General features: G+C 44.2%; 1 long non-coding RNA gene across 1 annotated transcript; it reads left to right on the top strand.

The window, feature by feature from the left end:
- Window positions 1-12,489: 12,489 nt before the first annotated feature.
- Window positions 12,490-19,848, top strand: LOC135972540 (uncharacterized). The gene is made up of 2 exons (XR_010589028.1): window positions 12,490-14,940; window positions 16,353-19,848. It is a non-coding gene; the product is annotated as an uncharacterized LOC135972540 (long non-coding RNA).
- Window positions 19,849-20,696: the final 848 nt, after the last annotated feature.

Here is a 20,696-nt window from a genome sequence, read left to right as displayed (position 1 = left end):
GTTTAGTAACCATAATGAAAGCTTAGTAAACTAATATCTTATTACAGTGTCTGCTATTAAATGCTTATAGGGAGATGCAGAAACACCAGATTGTGAATTGCAGACTTTATCAATATAGAATATATACCACATGTGTGCAACATGTGCATTTACTATGCACCTTTGTCTGCCTCACCTGCATTCTGCCCACTAACTCATCAACACTGGGACCATTCCTAACATCCCAGAGTTGGCAGGTCTCAAAAGTCAGCAACTTGAAGATCAGATATTCTGCCTCTTTCCACCAGAATCAAATGGCTGCCTCTGGAGGTTCCTCATCCCAGTCCATTCCCCACCTGCCTGACATCCTCATGAGCAAGAAAGCAGACCCCCAATTCTCTGGAGAGCAGAGTCTGAACCTGTTCCCAAGCTCCTTCTCCTTCTCGTCTGGACAATGCTGCCTTAATTCTGAGCTGGGGAGTCAAAAACAATACATATTGGTCTGCTGGATACTCCATGTGAGCCTCCATGCGTGGCGAAAGAGCACTGTTATTCTGAGGTCTGTTACTTGTACCCTTGTATGGTAGTTGCCCCAATTTTCTCTCTAACTGTATTTGTGACCCCCTCAGAACAGCAAGGGAGAATACTCTGTCTTGTTCTAAAAATGCATTAATGTTGCTCATTAATTGCTCAGCCAGGAAATTTGTTTCAGTCAGTTCTTCAGCTTGTCTTATTTATTTTTTACAGCTTGCAAAGAATCTGAAAGTACTTTATGGAGTGAAAAGAACAGGAGTACTTGTGGCACCTTAGAGACTAACAAATTTATTAGAGCATAATGTTTTTAGTCTCTAAGGTGCCACAAGTACTCCTGTTCTTTTTGCGGATACAGACTAACATGGCTGCTACTCTGAAACCTGTCTTTATGGAGTGAGAGTTTGAAATAATGAGAGAATGCTTTACAGACTTGTGCCTGCCGTGACAGTGCTGTAAAATTCCACAGAGCAGTCAAGTTGGCACCCTGACCCTCTTTCTGGAAGGCCAAACTCATGATGTCTATGTCACACCTGGCCTTCGCTGCCTTCAGAAGCAGGAATTCTGAGGTCATTTCTCAGCGCATGGATCTTGGATGGTGAACAATATCTTGCTGTGTGCTAATGAGCTGGCCAAATATGCCATAAATAAATGAATGCTGGAACTAAAGACATACTAATCACATTTATAAATCCTGTCAAAGAGGGAGAAATTGAAGATCAGTTTATTTAAGTTCACCTTAGCTGTGGAGCAATGATTAACCTTGAAAAATACTTTGCATTTATATAGCACATTTAATGTGTATTTCTCAAAGTGCTTTACAAAGGGTACGTCTACACTTACCTCCGGGTTCGGCGGTAAGCGATCGATCTTCTGGGATCGATCCCGGAAGTGTTCGCCGTCGACGCCGGTACTCCAGCTCGGCGAGAGGAGTACGCGGCATCGACGGGGGAGCCTGCCTGCCGCGTCTGGACCCGCGGTAAGTTCGAACTAGGGTACTTCGAATTCAGTTACGTTATTAACGTAGCTGAATTTGCGTACCTTAGTTCGAAGTGGGGGGTTAGTGTGGACCAGGCCTAAGATAGATAAATCTTGTGTCCCTCATTTTACAAATGGGGAAACTGAGGTAGAAAGAGGTGAAATGACATACTCAACATCAATGGCAGAGGCCCGGAAGAGAGCCCAAGCTTCCTATCATAGAGCTTTCCATGGCATCTGTCACTATGTCCTGTTCTATGGACCATCATCCTGAGGGTTATGTGTAGTAAGTCTGTCTGTCCAAGAAGAAAATCGTGACTTAGAAATTTACTAAATCATATGATTTTTTTTTAATAATCACTTGTCTCCTCAGAAGCAAATAATACTGTGGTTTCGAGGATTGTCAACCATTCAGATCGCACGTAAATTACATCTTGATTTGTAACAACTCATTTTGATGAAAACTTTTCTAAGGATGCAAGTCAGAGGAACAAATTCACACCTATAAACTACTGTGGACTGACAACACCAGCTGCGCCACTTATAGGTCACTTATATTTGATAGGTCATTTATCCATTGTGTAGAGCTGTTATAATGTGATGCAATGAATCTGTTCCCTGGTATATCACCACATTCCTGTTAACTGAGCATGCTATTTATCAGCATTCCAGTTAAATAGATTCCAGTGTATTAATATTTCTTCTAAAGAAAGTCATTACTAAACAAGTATCCGAGGGGTAGCCGTGTTAGTCTGGATCTGTAAAAGCAGCAAAGAGTCCTGTGGCACCTTATAGACTAACAGACGTATTGGAGCATGAGCTTTCGTGCATGCATCCAACGAAGTGAGTATTCACCCACAAAAGCTCATGCTCCAATACATCTGTTAATCTATAACAGGGGTCGGCAACTTACGGCACTCATGCCAAACACGGCCCACGAGCCGATTTTGAGTGGCACGCTGCCTGCCCGGTGAGAGGAGGGACGGAGGGGTCGGAAAGCGCCACACTGGGGGAAGAAGCGGGGGTGGGGGGAAGCTTGGCTGCCGCAGGACCAAGCTTCTGTCTCCTGCCCCGGCAGGGGAGAGTGGGGAAGGGGGGTCCCGGCCCCCCGCCCCCACTCAGCCCCCCCGCCCACCGCTCTCCCCTGCGGGGGCAGGAGGCAGAAGCTTGGTCCTGCGGCAGCCAAGCTTCCCCCCACCCCCGCTTCTTCTCACGGCTTGGTGCATTCCGGCCCCTCTGCCCCTACTCCTCCCGCTCCCTGCCTGCGATGGCCCTAGCGAGGGGGAGGGGGAAGAGCGGCGGCATGCGCACAGCTCCGTAGAGCAGGCAGAGAGAGGTAGGGACAGAGCCTGGGGGAAGGGGGTGGAACAGGGCATATCCCTCCCAGCCCCCTGCCATGAGCCGCTCAGGGCAGGGGGCTGGGAGCACCCCCACAAGCCGAGCACCCCAGCCTTCTGCCCTGCACCCCTCCACACACACTCAGCCTTCTGCCCTGCACCCCCCACACACCAACACACACCCAGCCTTCTGCCCTACACCCCCCATACCTCCCAGCCCTCTGCCCTGAACCCCCCACACCCCAACACACACCCAGCCTTCTGCCCTGCTCCCCCCATACCTCCCAGCCCTCTGCCCTGAACCCCCCACACCCCAACACACACCCAGCCTTCTGCCCTGCACCCCCACACACCCTCCAACCCTCTGCCCTGTCCTCCCCCCAACACCCAGCCTTCTGCCCTGCACCCCCACAGCCCCAGCCCTCTGCCCTGACCTCCCCCAACACCCAGCCTTCTGCCCTGCACCCCCACACTCCCAGCCCTCTGCCCTCACCCCCCCAACACCCAGCCTTCTGCCCTGCACCCCCACACCCCTCCAGCCCTCTGCCATGTCCTCCCCCCAACACCCAGCCTTCTGCCCTGCACCCCCACACCCCTCCAGCCCTCTGCCATGTCCTCCCCCCAACACCCAGCCTTCTGCCCTGCACCCCCACACCCCTCCAGCCCTCTGCCATGTCCTCCCCACAACACCCAGCCTTCTGCCCTGCACCTCCACAAACACCCCAGCCCTCTGCCCTGACCTCGAGTTGCCCTGCTCAGCCCACTGCAGGCCTAGGTGAACAGAACCCCAGGCTGGAAGCGGGCTGAGCAGGCTGGCGGCGTAAGATCAGCATTTTAATTTAATTTTAAATGAAGCTTCTTAAACATTTTGAAAATATTGTTTACTTTACATACAACAATAGTTTAGTTATATAATATAGACTTATAGAGAGAGACCTTCTAAAAAACGTTAACATGTATTACCGGCACGCAAAACCTTAAATTAAAGAGAATAAATGAAGACTCGGCACACCACTTCTGAAAGGTTGCCTACCCCTGGTCTATAAGTTCTTGACTTCAATGAGAGCATTGCCTGAGAACAAGACTTGGCCCAATCATTTCAGTCCCAGTGTTCATTTACTTAGTGCAGCATATTAGATCAACTCATTAGTGCACAGCACATCATCCCAACTGACATTATACGGTGTTCAGTGCATATACGAAAAGCAGAATACTTGAGTCAAAATCCTTCATATGGCGACCAGAATTCTGGCATAAAGTGTGATTGTTTTGGCTTAAGGATGAGATGTGTTTGAATAAGTAGAGCAGGGTGCTCTCACTCACCACACATTTATATAAATTTAATGGGGAGATTCACTATCCAGTAACAAATAATTTTGGATTGCCTTTCCCACTGTTATACTACAATGAAGCAAAATATTTGCAGTGAACAATTTATTTGATTAACTTAACCCCTATTTGGTGAACAATCCAGGAGCAGATTTTGACATTTGCCATGGTATTTGTTATCCAAAATTAATGCAAGAATATAGCTATCCTGGTGTTTGAATCTTAAACTTTCATAACTGATAGCAAATGCCTCTACAGTTTCAGCTAAAGGACTAAGGCCCAAATCAACAGAGGTATTTAGGTGCTTAACTCTCATTGATTGCAATCAATCAGGCCCAGATCCTCAAAGGTATTTACATATGTAGCTCCATTGATTGCAGTGGGCATTTCATGTGTAAATTCCTTTGAGGATCTGGGCCTAGTTCCATCTAAAAATTGCTTTTATGAATTTGCTGTTCTTTAGCCATTGTTTTTGCAGCTTCAATTACATGGTCCAGTGGAAAGACCTCTTTAGCCTTCCTGGATTTCTTCCTGGGTGTTGGATCACACCCATAATGCATGATAAAGAAGAGTGAGCTACATTTCCTTCCAGTTCTTGAAGCACATAGCTCCTTGGTCTACATCATGTACTGTATGGTAGTCAAATCATTTTACAGAAAGAAAAATGGGGTCATTGATTCAAGCAACTCTTTCTTGATATTTTATAAATTATGATTCTGTGCTATGTATGCTTTCAAAAGAATTATATATCACAATTTTTTAATTTACACTATCAAGAAATGTATGTCTTTAGCAAGAATAAAAAAGACTCTCAGCTTGTCTTGCTCCTATATCACTGAATTGTAGTTTAATTAAATCCATAATTTTCTCTGGTTGATATGACAACAGAAAACAAAGGTGAAATTATAATCAGGATATTGTTACCGTACATCCTGTGACAGTAAAATAAATCTCTAAAATTGATGATTACTGAATAATTCGGTATAGCATGCAATCAAACTGGAAACTGGAAAAGGGATGGAGCAGTATAAAGCTAAGAATTTATGTATTTATTTAATGTCATTGGTAGGAAATTAATTTCCCACATCAAAAATATATGTACAAGTTTTTGAACAAGTATATTTGTAGGGCAGCTAATAACCTATCTCACATAGCTCTGAGATGCCTGTTTTGCATCATGACCTTCAAAGCCAATTTGCCTCTAACACATAATGTTTAGGCTTTTCTAAATCTTCTTTCTCAACTGGGTCAACATTTTTCAAAAGGAAAAATTTAATCCAAAAAATGTTTCAGAGAAAGTTTCTTAGAATTTTTCAAGAGATGAAAAACTTCAATTTTAAAAATTGTTGGTGCAATGTTTCATTTTTCTTCAAATTTTCATTGTTTCAACATTTCTCCAAAAATGCCATTTTGCCACTTTAACTTTTGATTGGTGACATGTCACATGTGCCATGTGGTGTTCCATGACTAAATGGGTGTACCTGTAAATACTAAGAGAACATGCGATTGGCTCATTTGTACCACATGACACAGGATGAGCAGCTGCTGTGTTTGGGACAGGGATGGGTCTAAGTTGGGATATATACGAGTGACCTTTGTGGCATTCCCTATAGAGTCATCCCAGCCTTTGGGGGAGTGAACAGATTTTGGACTAATTTTTGTCTCACGGATCACTGCATTTTGCAGCTCCTGGACTGGACTCTTCATAGACTCATAGACTTTAAGGTCAGAAGGGACCATTATGATCATCTGGTCTGACCCCCTGCATGCTGCAGGCCATAAAACCGTCCCTACCCCTTCCCTGGACTCTGCTGCTGAAGTCCCCAATCCTGTTATTAGTGACTTCAATCGGCAGAGACCCTCCTGCTAGAGATCCCTGCCCCATGCTGCGGAGGAAGGCGAAAAACCTCCAGAGGCTCAGCCAATCTGCCCTGGAGGAAAATTCCTTCCCGACCCCAAATATGGCGATCAGTAAGACCCCGAGCATATAGGCAAGAGTCTCCATCCTGACCCCTGTTAGCCATTATACTATTTACCTACCAATACAAGGGCCGGGGGTATTACATGTTGAGAGATGGATCCATCTGCTAATAGTGTCCCCTATAAGGCTGCTAGGCCATATAACCCCTTACCAAGGCCGGCTCCAGGCACCAGCACAGTAAGCAGGTGCTTGGGGCGGCCAACAGAAAGGAGCGGCACGTCTGGCTCTTCGGCGCAATTCGGCGGCGGGTCCCTCAGTCCCTATTGGAGGGAAGGACCTGCCGCCGAATTGCCGCCGAAGAATGAAGCGGCACGGTAGAGCTGCCGCTTTTTTTCTTTTTTCTTTTCGCCACTTGAGGCGGCAAAAACGCTGGAGCCAGCCCTGCCCCTTACCCCAAGTCTTTGAGAAGAGGAACAGGAATTGGGGGCTGGTGTTTCTGATACTAAACAGTGCAGTTCCTCTCCTTTTCCAGGGCCCCCTTGTTTCACCGTCAGTCACTCTCTCTTGTTCCATGGATTTGAGCAGCTCTGCACAGCCCTCTCTAATGGAGCGCAGGTGCAGCAGTGTCTGGTGCTCTTGCAGTAAGAGTCACTGTTGAGGGACCCCATTTTAAGATTGGGAGGAAGATGGGGGTGAGGACTGAGCCTGATGTTGTTATTGACAAGCGGTCCAATTCTGCATTCCTTGCATACTCCTGCCAAAGTCAATGGAAGTTTTATGTACACAAACTCCATGCAGAGGAATGGTGGCTAGACTGGGAGTCAGCAAATACAGGTTCTTTTCCCAGCTCAGCCCCTGGACAGCTGTGTGATGGTGGGCCAGCTACTTCCGCTCACTCTGCCCCCCGTTTCCCCCTTCCACACACTGTCTGTTCTGGCTAGGTTGTAAGCTCTGCAGGATCAGGGCTGAGTGTCTGTACCATGGGGTCATGATTTCAGCTGGGGCCTCCAGGGACTAATATAATACACATAATAAATAAAAAAATTCAGGGTTGGGACCAAATTATACTTGAGCTAATAAAGCTTCCTTATTTGTCTGGTGTTCAAAGGAGGAAGAAAAAATTAATCTGTTTGGAGCACTTTTCCCTCTTCATCACTAAAACCCCAGTATTGCGCGCCTCTTACGTGACTTGTGCTGTAGTATGGCAAGCAAATGCCTGTATAAATAAGGAACTGAATCAACATAACAACAATGAAATTTCTCCTCCTTTCCCCAGCCCTTATAGACATAACTTACAGACTAGATGAAGATGGAGTTAATTTATGAGCAGACAAGCAGCTGTTAGGGAAACAACAGTGTTCTTCTTTATGGGAGGTGCTTTGGGGAATATAAGACTAAACAATTGGGTATTCCCCTGAGAAGGAGGATTGAAATCACTATGGTACCAATGAATCTTCAAACATAATTACCAATCAGGCCCTCTCTTCTGCTCAGTGGCATGCTTCTTGCTCTTGCACAGCAGCTATCCATGTGAGAGAAGAAGAATAGGAATAAGTTGATAAAGTCAGCACTGAAGGTAACAGACAGCCATCTGCAGCACTATGTGAAATGGACATTTTATGAACATGCTTCTAAAAACCATCTTTAGACTGCTATTTTGTTTGTTGTGACATTTTGATAGCTCTGAAATGATCCTGTAAAGGAGACAGTATGTATTGTAAACTACAATATGTATTGTATGAGCGGGGGCTGCACACAAGCAAGCCACACAGTTGTCAACGAAACCTGCATACAAGAGACGAGAACAGAACTCACGCACTTTTGTTCGAAAAAGTGTAGTTGATAGACGAGATTCAATTGTTCAGGTAATAGAAACAACAGTACACATTCATGGGAGAGCAGCAGCTCACATGTTACACCAACAACCAGTACATAAAATGATGATCTAAGGAGGTCACGTTATAGAACGGTTGATAGCATGCAATTCCTCCGGTGCAAGAAAAAAGTTAGGAATTTACATTAGTGAGGTTATTGTGCAAAGAGAATTGCCTTGGAGCTAATTCAGTAAGAGAGTAAGAGACTCTTTCTATGAGATGTCATAAAGAGACAAAAACAGTTTTATAGGGGTGGTGGTTACAACAAAGGCAACACACTCTGAAGCACGGTACCAGAAGTCTGTTGTAATTATCACTATAATGAGATTACCCAGTTAAGGAGAGACAAATCTGTGACTCAAGATGCCGGAGGGAGGTAGAGGGTGGCACTGTCTGTGTTGTAAGCTTGAAATGGTGACAAGTTCTCAGTGGCACACTTGTGTTCTGCCCATTTTGTAAATGGACCCCACTTGCTGTACATGTAAATGAACCTCTTGTAGCCCAGTTTTCCTCAGGCTGACAATGTTTACATTCTGTATAGTTCAAAATATATCAGACACATGTTAAAAATATATATGCAAGGAACCCTGGATGCAAGGTATGGGCCATCCATCCACCTCTGCTTTTTAATGGATTACCAGGCTGCGCTCTGTTTGTTTGTTTTTTGAAAATGCCGGCATATTCCACAGTGCCAGCTTGTTGGCAAGCAGCTTGGGTCATCTGCCTTGATTTTCTTTAGCATGAAATATACCAAATGTTTCACCTACATTTAATTCAGGTTGAAAATGACAACATAAACCCAACCTAATTGTAACTATAACCCAACCACTAACTGTGATCCTACCTTGCATGGTGTCAAGTATCAGGGGGTAGCCGTGTTAGTCTGTATCTACAAAAACAACAAGGAGTCTGGTGGCACCTTAAAGACTCACAGATTTAAAAGGCACCAGACTCCTTGTTGTTTTTGTGATCCTACCAACATCATTAACTATAGCTTTAACTCTGGCCCTGTTGGTAGGTCTAACAATAACTGTAACTACATCTGTAACCCTAACAGCAGCCCTACCTGTAACACTATTGGTAGACCTAATCCCAGTGCTAGCCTTAGACCAGGTCTTAACTATTAACATTGACCTGAGCCTTTACAATAACCCTCTGTGCGTATTTAAGACAAAACTACTCTTCAAGGCTGTGCCATGTCAGACTTACTTTTAAAATGAAGGTCCTGCATGGGAAGGCTGAGGGAACTGGGCTTCTTAGTCTGCAGAAGAGAAGCGTGAGGGGGGATTTGATAGCAGCCTTCAACTACCTGAAGGGGGGGTCCAAAGAGGATGGAGCTAGGCTGTTCTCAGTGGTGGCAGATGAAGAACAAGGAGCAATGGTTTCAAGTTGCAGTAGGGGAGGTCTAGGTTGGATATTAGGAAAATACTATTTCACTAGGAGGATGGTGAAGCACTGAAATGGGTTACCTAGGGATGTGGTGAAATCTCCATCCTTAGAGGTTTTTAAGGCCTGGCTTGACAAAGCCCTGGCTAGGAGGATTTAGTTGGGGTTGGTCCTGCTGTGAGCAGGGGGTTGGACTAGATGATCTCCTGAGGTCTCTTCCGACCATAATCTTCTATGATTCTATGAAGTGAAAGCTCTTCTCCCTATCATACACCCAGGCTGAGCTGAAGTAGGGCAGGCTTGATCAGATCCCTGGGGAGTGCACTATGGAGGGAAAAGTAGGGGAAGTTCTTCAAACATTTTATAGGCACTATTCTATCTTTTTAAAAGTCCTTTCAGGTATATTTTCCTCTTTGTTCCAGTATTTGAAATCCACAAGGTAGAATCAACAGTTCTGATTTTTCTTCCTGGATATGTTGCTTCAGGTGAAGTAGACAACTTTCCCCATGTTATGGTCTAAAGATTAGCCAGATGCTCCTGACTTGGATTTCAAGTATTGAGGTGAAAGGTAAAGTCTACCTCACCGTGATGCAAGAGCTGGCAGTGTCAATGAGAAAACAAACTAACGTGATTTATATTACATAGCCTCTGGAAGCAAATGGAGCAATGGGTCAAATGCTGGGCCCCCAGTTATGCCTGTGCAACCAGTGAAGTTAGCTTTCTCTTGATTTAACCTCCAAAACAGATGGCATTCCCGGGAATACTGCCTTTTGACAGCACTTGGTCGTGAGGCATCTCAGTGATACCAAGCACTCGTGTATTGATGTGGCTGCAATATCCCCTGCAGAAGTTCTCCTGGGAAGCACATAAAACTCTGATGCTCTCCTGACTCCTGATGCATTCAGAGATAAATTGGCTTTCAAGTGGTACAGGATCTGTAGGCAGTCTGGCAAACCAGATATTTCAGTAGCTATTCAGCTTGAGTTCTACTGAGTTCAGCAATTAAGAGTTCTTTATGACCAATACTTTCAAAGAAGGAAGCATCGGAGAAGTGGGTGTATAGCCCCCTTGTTCTTGCTGACAGCTGTCCAAATGTAGCTTTCTTTGTGAAAAATAGGTAATTGCTTGTATAAGGATCTATTTGCATGTGTGATTGCCTGTTCTTACAGGGCTAAATATCAGTTTTGTAGGCACAACAAATGCATCTCAACTTGTTAGCCTGTGCCTTGGAAGCCACAACCTCCTCCCCATTACAAAATTAATCATCTATACTTAGGATTTTCACAGAAGCCTAAAGGAGTTTGGACCTCAAATCCTATTGAAATGCAATGAGAGTTGGTTTATGATTATTTCTTTGTATTGCAGCACTGCCCAGAAGCCTCAATCATGGACCAGGACCCCACTGTTCAATGCACAGTTCAACCACAGAACAAAGGATGATCTCTTCCCCAGAGAATTTACAGTCTTAAGTTTCCTTAGGCTTCTGTGAAAATCCAACCCTTAGCCATCACAGAAACATATAAAAGCAGCCTAGAATAGGAGCTAACATATGCTGCTGTGACTCTGTGTTTGACCTTAACATGCAGAGTTTGCAGGATCCAAAATGACTTGCACCAACACTTGCACCTTAAAATGGAAACTGTTAGCGTGTAATCCTGGCCCCACTGAAGTAAATGGCATGTCTCCCATTGATTTCAATGGGGCAGGATTTCACCCTGAATATTTTTGAGTTCTCTGAATCACTGTCAACTGCTGTCTTCCCACAGTACCCATGACAAGAAGGCAGAAGCCAATGGCAGTCTAGTTTTACAGGAACTCTCAATAAACATTATTATCAAAGAAATAGTAGAGTCTAGTGCAGGTGTAGGCAACCTATGGCACGCGTGCCGCCTTCGCCTGATTTTCAGTGGCACTCACACTGCCCGGGTCCTGGCCACCAGTTGGGGGGGCTCTGCATTTTAATTTAATTTTAAATGAAGCTTCTTAAACATTTTAAAAACTTTATTTAGTTTACATGTAGTTTAGTTATATATTATAGACTTATAGAAAGAGACCTTCTAAAAATGTATTACTGGCACGTGAAATCTTAAATTAGAGTGAATAAATGAAGACTCGGCACACCACTTCTGAAAGGTGCCGACCCCTGGTCGAGTGTCAAGACTAGGGTCTTGTGTCTAATCACACAAACCCAAACACCCTTGCCCCACCCCTTCCCTGCCCCTTCTCGGAGGCCCCGCTCTGCTCACTCCATCCTCCCTCCCTCCGTTGCTCGCTCTCCCCCACCCTCACTCACTTTCACTGGGCTGGGACGGGGGTTGCGGTGCAGGAAGGGGTGTGGGCTCTGGGAGGGAGTTTGGGTGCTGGAGGGGTTGGGGGTGTGGGTTGGGGTGCAGGGGGGGTGCAGGCTCTGGGAGGGAGTTTGAGTAAAGGAGGGTCAGGGCTGGGGCAGGGGGTTGGGGTGTGGGAGGGGGTGAGGGGTGCAGGCTCCAGCTGAGCGGCGCTTACCTCGGGCGACTCCCAGTTAGCAGTGCGGTGGGGCTAAGGCAGGCTCCCTGCCTGCCCTGGCCCCGCGCTGCTCCAGGAAGCAGCCAGCATGTCCCTGTGGCCCCTGGGAGGGGCAGGAGGCTCAGTGCACTGTCCCTGCAGCTCCCATTGGCTGCAGTTCCCGGTCAATGGGAACTGCGGAGTCAACGTTCAAGGCAAGGGCAATGGGTGGAGACCCCTGTCTCCCCCAGGGGCCACAGGGATGTGCCGGCCACTTCCAGGAGCAGCGTGGGGCCAGAGCAGGCAGGGAGCATGCCACTGCGCCACCAGACGTTTAGTGCCTAAAATCTCCCGGTTTGGCTTCAGTAGCCTCTGGGAGATAGAGTCCGATTCTGGGAGACTCACAGCGAAACTGGGAGGGTTGGCAACTCTAGTCAAGACATAATTTAGCCAAATATTGGCCCTCTTACTTTAAGGTTTGTATTTGGACATTTTAAAGTATTATTTCATTTTTATTTAATCTATGAATATTTCTGAAGTCAACCAGTATTCATTAGATCAATGAATTTTAATAATACCCTCATCTTTCCTCTATCATAGAACCATACTAAACTTTTATAATACAACCCAAAAGCAACATTTTCCACATCTGGAGTTTTGTTGTAACTATGGTGACAGTCCAGGCTGGAAAGATTCAGGTTATCAAAGGTAATGATCTTGTGGTTCATTAAATAAGAACATAAGAACTGCCATACTGGGTCAGACCAAAGGTCCATCTAGTCCAGTTTTCCGACAGTGGCCAATGCCATGTGCCCCAGAGGGAATGAACTAGTATGCCATTCTTTAGTAAAACTGTTAGATTGTAATCTTTAGTAAGATTTCTTAGACTGTAAGCTCTTTAGGTCAAGGAATGCTATTTTCTATGTTTGTGCTATGCAGATTACATTGGGACCTCAACCTACTAAAGGCCCCTAGAAGCTGCCTTAATATAAACAAACCAGGTAATGGTTTTCAGAAATATCCCTTAGAACATAAGAATGGCCATACTGGGTCAGATCAAAGGTCCATCTAGCCCTGTATCCTGTCTTCCGACAGTGGCCAATGCCAGGTGCCCCAGAGGGAATGAACAGGCAATCATCAAGTGATCCATCTCCCATCACCCATTCTCAGCGTCTGGCAAGTTACAGGCTAGGAACACCATCCCTGCCCATCATGGCTAATAGCCATTGATGGACCTATCCTCCATGAATTTATCTAATTCTTTTCTGAACCCTGTTATAGTCTTGGCCTTCACAACAACCTCTGGCAAGGAGTTCCACAGGTTGACCGGGCATATGTGGAAAAAATACTTCCTTTTGTTTGTTTTAAACCTGATGCCTATTCATTTCATTTGGAGGCTCCTAGTTCTTGTGTTATGAGAAGGAGTAAATAACACTTCCTTATTTACTTTCCCCACACCAGTCATGATTTTAAAGACCTTTCTCATATCTCCCCTTAGTCATCTCTTTTCCAAGCTGAAAAGTTCAAGTCTTATTAATCTCTCCTCATACAGCAGCCATTCCATATCCCTAATCATTTTTGTTGCCCTTTTCTGAACCTTTTCCAATTCTAATATATCTTTTTTTTGAGATGGGGCGACCACTGCTGCACACAGTATTCAAGATGTGGGTATGCCAATGATTTATATAGCGGTCATATGATATTTTTGGTCTTATTATCTATCCTTTTCTTAATGATTCCAACAGTCTGTTAGCTTTTTTGGCTGCTGCTGCACATTAAGTGTATGTTTTCAGAGAACTATCCACAATGACTCCAAAATCTCTTTCTTGAGTGGTAACAGCTAATTTAGACCCCAACATTTTTTATGTATAGTTGGGATTATATTCTCCAGTGTGCATCACTTGGCATTTATCAACATTGAATTTCATCTGCTGTTTTGTTACCCAGCCACCCAGTTTTGAGAGATCCTTTTGTAGCTCTTCGCAATCTGCCTGGGACTTAACTATCTTGAGATGTTTTGTATCATCTGCAAATTTTGCCACCTCACTGTTTACCCCTTTTTCCAGATCATTTATGAATATTTTGAATAGGACTGGCCTCAGTACAGACTCCTGGGATACACCACTATTTACCTCTCTCCATTCTGAAAACTGAACATTTATTCTCACCCTTTGTTTCCTATCTTTTAACTAGTTACCAGTCCATGAGAGGACCTTCCCTCTTATTCCATGACAGCTTACTTTGCTTAAGAGCTTTTAGTGAGGGACTTTTATCAAAGGCTTTCTGAAAATCTAAATACACTATATTCACTGGATCCCCCTTGTCCATATGCTTGTTAACCCTCTCAAAGAATTCTAGTAGATTGGTGAGGTGTGATTTCCTTTTACAAAATCCATGTTGACTCTTCCCCAACAAATTATGTTCATCTATGTGTCTGACAATTTTGTACTTTACTATAGTTTCAACCAGTTTGTCTGGTACTGAAGTCAGGCTTACCGGCCCGGAACTGCTGGGGTCACCTGTGGAGCAAACCAGTGAATGAGAAAGGAATAAAACTTTAATAAAACAAACTGCAAAGGATCTCTGAACTGTTGCATACAGCCATGCAGTGTTCCCAACCCCTGCCTTTAGGGTACATCTCTAAGTTCCTATGTTCATAATACTGTCCCTTATGAGGGAACATCTCTACATTATAATCTTCTACAAACATATATCTACATCAGACACACTGATTTAGGTGAAAAATGGATTATTAGTGAAAATACACAAAAGTGCAGGAATTATAAACAACAAGCAGGCCAATTTATATAATGTTTTCTTTGCAGTAGGCAAAGCTGACATCTTTCTGTTCCTACAGAACCAATATACATTTGCTTCTTCACCCCCAGCCTACTAATGCCCCTTTTATAACCTTAACTCTCTCAGAGGCAGGCTTCTGGGGGAACACAGGTGGAGCCTTCCCACTAATTAGCTTATCAAGCACAGTAAAAAGTGGAGACAACATTGCTGTTATTTAGGGAACTCATCAGCCTAGCTATACTGTAGCAGTTAAGAGTTTTTACAGCTTAATTTCAGTAAGGGATTGAATTCTTTTCTTTTCTTTGTTGGAAACTTCCTACAGGTAAGTAAGAGTGAAGGAATTAGAGGCCTTTATTGAAAGTGTTCTGTTCTATATTTTGCTGTTCCTCCCCACATACACTCAAACCCTGTTAAGAATCAATATGTTCTATCCCTTCTTCAAATTCCTAGCTTGAAGTACTGCCAAATAATGACATATTTACTATAGAATTTATATAAAGAATATTTTATATTACAGTTACATAACAAGGGGTTTCAGTATCACTATGTATGGTAGATGAGACCATAGAGTTGATTCATATAGTGCTCAGATGATTACACAAAAAGTGAGAAACTTGGGGTTAAAGGCTATTAAGGGAATAGTAAAGAAACTGAATGACTGTCTATGAATTCTGTTTGTCTCTGTGTGGCATTGTTCTGCTTTGAGAAGGACCTTGTTGCTAAAGAGAATGTGGTTGTTACAGTTTTGTTTGTGCACTGGGTATTGTATTGTTCCTGTTTGTTTTTTTTTACCTTGAACTGAATATATCAGGAAAGATTATATGCTTGACTCTGAGCTGGCAAATGCAGAAGGAACTCTAGCTGCACAGAGCCTGATTCTCACTCACACTCACTTTGCACTGGTGTAAGATGCCCTCAATGTAATTTGGTAGCATTATACACTCACTTTGCACTGGTGTAAATAGCTACACAAGATGTGGGATGGTGGGGACTGTCTGATGGCTTCCCAAGTTTTATACCTGTGTTGTGTTCACTGAACTTATTCCTTATTTACACTAGTGTCAATCAAACCCATAGATTTTTTTTCAGTACTTTATTTTTATTGCTGGTGCTGTTCTGCCGTGCTTAACGGGCACTTCTGCAAGCAGCACTGCTGTGAGTGGTGGGAAGTGATATTCTAAATGTTTGTTTTTTCTTTGGTGGGATGGAGACTAGCTGGATATTTGTTTGTAGCTATGGGAGATTTTCTGAGCAAGAGATGTAGGATTGGACCTTCTAGAAATAGTGAGTAGTAACTGGGAAAAGTTGGGGAGCTTCCTTTAGAAAAATTAAAAGTTGGCTTCTGCTCTGATAAATGAGACAACTTTAAAAGCTTCATGCATAATGTAAATATGAGCAAGAAGGAAGTATTTTTTGTAACCCTAAAAGGACTAAATCCCATACCTACACATGGATTTTGGAATATGGTCTTATTTGATGTGTTACGTTGGCCAGTAGCTGTTATGTTTATTATTAGGGAGAAGGTGGCTCATGGAAAAAGTGTTGTATAGTGTATCTAAGCTTTATGCAGGCCTAAATTATACAAATGAAGGGGGGGAAAAAACCCTTCACTTAGAGCCCTTAGCTAGTGCACAATTTGAAGACTCCTCTCTATGTAACCGTGTGATGTGTTTGTTATTTTCTTAACCCTTGTCTTCCCTTCTGTCTCTTGGTTTTTTTATCCACATGTTACAGTCTAAGTTGAGACAAGATGGAAGCTCTTTGGGAGAGAGGCTACTGCATCCAGCACAATGGGGGTCTAATAAAACTTCTTGTTGAAGAGAGGGACCTGACTGATGTACAGTTTTTACATGGCAAGACAGCAGTGTGGTATAGCCTAGTTTGGAGAGATCAGCCATGAATGACCTGTACGAAATGTGGAAAAATAAATGAAAAGCAATCCCATTTTCAAAGGACTGTTTGACCTTTAAATTGTGACATAGGATTTTCTTAATAGAAAAGAAGTGAGGGATATCTCTTTCCCACCGTATCATTACATCTGAAAGGTTGTTTTCACTGAAATTTGCAATTTATTATAAAAATAGTCAAGTTTGTAATAACTGGGCCATAAGCACTGAGACAAATGTCCTTGCTTATCTTAATATTGTATACTTCAGAATTCTTTTATTTAAATTTTTTTTCTCAAAATCAAGCTTTGGAATCTTTAACAGTTAGGGGCCAGCTTCTCAGCTGGTGTAGAATGGCACAGCTCCTTTCACTTCAAGAGGACGATGACAAAATGCACCAGTGGGGGATCTGGCCCTGTATTCGGAGTTGAAGGAAGGAGCTACCCTCATTACTTGATCTTAGGGAATAATGGCTGGAGAACCTGCCAACGCCTTTTGTTTTACTGCTAGATTCTGTTTAAATGAGGGCTACATTGTCACTTTAAATCATTGACTGTTGTACTGGGCAGCACCCTGGGGACAGATCCCAGATAACAGCGGATAAAATTTTCAAACATACCTAAGTTCCCCTGACTTTCATTGTGACTTAGGTTTGCAGTCACATAGGCATTCTTGAAAATGTTACTCGTGCCTCAGTGCATGAATGGGGGGAGGGGGATGCAGGCGAGGAGCAAAGTTGAAGTGAATAGACTCAGGAGCGGGAGGGTTGGAGCAAACAGCCAATGCCAGAAAAAGTCCAGTCAAAACTACAGAGAGAGACATCCCTGCTTTGGTTGCTTCTGCAGTTGGTGTCTCTGGCAGACTTCTCTCTGTAGTTTCCCTTTAAGATCTCATTGATGGGGGAGACACCATCTGGGTCCTACTACCTCTAGAGTAGAGGTTGGTAGTCTCTCCTGTGCAGTTCTAGGTCCAGGCACTCCCCCAGGGTGGCAGTCCCTGCTGTGGCGGAGAAGGGCACCTGTAATGCCCACTGACTGGGAGTTACTCTTGCATGCACTCACACACTCTTGTACTCCCTAACAAATAAGGTGTGCTGATATTTATATCCCTCTTGAATTTGGTCCAAAGCTGTTGAGAAGAGTGTGCACTGTTGCAGCATCTGCTACATCCTTGCAAGAGGCAATGCTTATGCTTCCTCCACTTCCCTTCCATGCAAACTGCCCAGCACAACCCCCTAGGAACCCTTCTTCATCCCCTGTGTGGAGTCTATATCATTGCTAGGGCCCTTTCAAACTCACGGTCTGTTTTGGTCAATTTCATGATCATAGGATTTTTAAAATTGTAAATTCCATGATTTCAGCTATTTAAATCTGAAATTTCACGATGTTGAAATTGTAGGGGTCCTGACCCAAAAAGGAGTTGTGGGGAGGTTATTGTAGGGGGGAAGGCGGGGTTGTGGTACTGCTACCCTTACTTCTGCTCTGTTGCTGGCAATGGCCTGCCTTCAGAGCTGGGCAGCTGGAGAGCAGCAGCTGCTGGCTGGGAGCCCAGCTCTGAAGGCAGAGCCATTGCCAGCAGCAGCTCAGAAGTAAGGATGGCCTGGTATGGCATTGCTACCTTTACTTCTGCGCTGCTGCTGACTGGGCCCTTAGTCAGTAGCCACCACTCTCGGGCCACCCAGCTCTGAAGGAAGCAGCGCAGACGTAAGGGTGACATGGAATGGTTTTGCCACCCTTACGTCTGCACTGCTTCTGGCGGGGCACTGCCATCAGACCTGGGCACCCAGCCAACAGCCGCCACTCTCCAGCCACCCTGCTCTGAAAGCAGCACAGAAGAAAGGGTGTCAATACTGCGCCCCTCCCCCACCTAAAATAACCTTGCAACCCCCCTGCAACTCCCTCTTGGGTCAGGACCCTGAATTTGAGAAATGTTGGTCTCCCCCTGTGAAATCTGTATAGTATAGAGTTAAAAAACACACGAAAGACCAGATTTCACGGTCCGTGACGTGTTTTTCACGGCCATGAATTTGGTAGGGCCCTAATCATTGCTCTTGGTACCTTGGCCAAGAATACAAGGACCAAGAGACTGTTGTCTCTGTGTGACGGTGCAGAGGGCTAGCTTCTTGTTGTATTTTTCATGGAAGCAGGGAGTCTCAGGTTTCAGTGGACTGCTTTTAGCTTAACCATTACATCTGTAACATAGTGAATGAAACTGGATTCAGTGTCTTATTACTCAGGGAATTCCTAAACTCTGTGACTTCAAGTCTTTATCTAGCCTACTTCTTTTTGCCTCGGTACTTCCTGATAGATCGGGGTTCTCGAACTGCATTGCACCACAACCCCCTTCTGACAATGAAAATTACTACCTGACCCCAGGTGGAAGGACCGAAGCCTGTGCCCATCCAAGTCCTGCTGCCCCGAGTGGGGACGGGGGGCAAAGCTAAAGCCCAAGCCCCACCGCCCTGGGTGGAGGTGCCAAAGCCGAAGCCTAAGGGCTTCAGCCCCAAGCAGGGGGCCTGTATCCTAACCCCACCACCCAGGGCTTTGGCCCCAGGTGAGAGGAGGGGGGATTGGGCTTCGGCCCTGGGCACCAATAAGTCTAACACCAGCCCTGGCGACCCCATTAAAACAGGATTGTGACCCAGTTTGAGAAGCGCTGTGTTATATGTAGTGTCCACAAGATGGCACTATGCCATGCTCCTAGCTTTGTAGGGATCTGATACGCAGCTTCTATTGCAGTCATTTTACATCTCTTGAGGCCAAAGACCTTCTGACATTTTGATGCTATGATGTGGTAAATATATATGAGGAGAAAGGACCGATAACAAAACATTTATTCTTTTGCGTAGAGACTGTCCAGTTTGGACACAAATCTGACATTAGGAATCATAAGATTCAAAAACCAGTGGGAGAACACTTCAACCTCTCTAATCACTCAGTGACAGACTTGAAGGTGTCAGTTTTGCAACAAAAAAACTTCAAAAACAGACTCCAAAGAGAGACTGCTGAACTCGAATTAATATGCAAATTAGACACAATTAACTTAGGCCTAAACAGAGACTGGGAATGGTTGGGTCATTACACTAATTGAATTTTTTTTCCCCCATGTTAAGTTCTCCTCACACCTTCTATGGGTCATTTTGATTATCACTTCCAAGTTTTTTCTTCTGCTGCTACTGATAGCTCATCTCGATTGATTGGCCTCTTACAATTGGTATGCGTACTTCCACCTTTTCATGTTCTCTGTATGTATAAATATTTTCTGTCTGTGTGTTCCACTCTATGCATCCGAAGAAGTGAGCTGCAGCCCACGAAAGCTTATGCTGAAATAAATTTGTTAGTCTCTAAGATGCGACAAGTACTCCGGTGTGTGGTTTTTTGTTTTTTTTTTTGGTTTGGTTTTTTTTGTGTGCTTACATATTCTTAACTCTGTAATGAGCTGAAGTGTTATCTGAACATCTGCCAAGAGATGGCAGTGAAATGCTGTTCAATGCACTAGATGCTTGTTCTAGGAAGGAAAATTTGATTGCCATGACAATCCAGTAACCTTCTTCCTTGAATGCTGCTTGGAAACTGTTCCTAAGGCAGACTGGGGTGTTTAGGAATCTGCTTCTTATATGCTGCAGGTCAAGAAATGATGCAGAAATTAAAATAATTCAGATGATGTCTGTTCTGTAACACTTTTTATTCACATACTAATGTTAGACCTCCATTAATAACTTACACTAGAATGCTACTTTGTATGCCAGGTGGATCTTTTTTTCCTGCTTCATTCATTCTCACTTTTTTGTTAATGAAGAAAAACCTGAAAGAAATTTTAAGGTAAAAAAACATCATCCAGATTTTCATCTCATGGCAGTCCATTGACTTTAATTGTGCAACACTCAAATGGTGGAAATCAGTGTTTAATGTAGCCAGGGCTACATGGTTATTTAAAAAACAACTCAGACTTCAGTAACCAGTAATATATTCAATTATTCTTGGTCCACCAGAACTCACAACTGTTAATGCTGCAAAGCCCACCATCTCTCTCTCCTCCCTCACCAGACATTTGTCACAACAGGTGGGATGAAGGATATAGGGCTAACAAGAAAATGTAATGATTATCAGGTATGACAAATGGACACAGAACTTTGTACCCCAAACAGTGTTTAACTCTGTTGTGGGTGGGTCTTGTCAGTCTCTGACAGATA

The sequence above is a fragment of the Chrysemys picta genome, chromosome 7, assembly GCF_011386835.1.
Source record: "Chrysemys picta bellii isolate R12L10 chromosome 7, ASM1138683v2, whole genome shotgun sequence".
Taxonomy (NCBI): Eukaryota; Metazoa; Chordata; order Testudines; family Emydidae; genus Chrysemys; species Chrysemys picta.
Note: the sequence above shows the minus strand (reverse complement) of the source record. Positions and strands in the feature narration are given on the sequence as shown.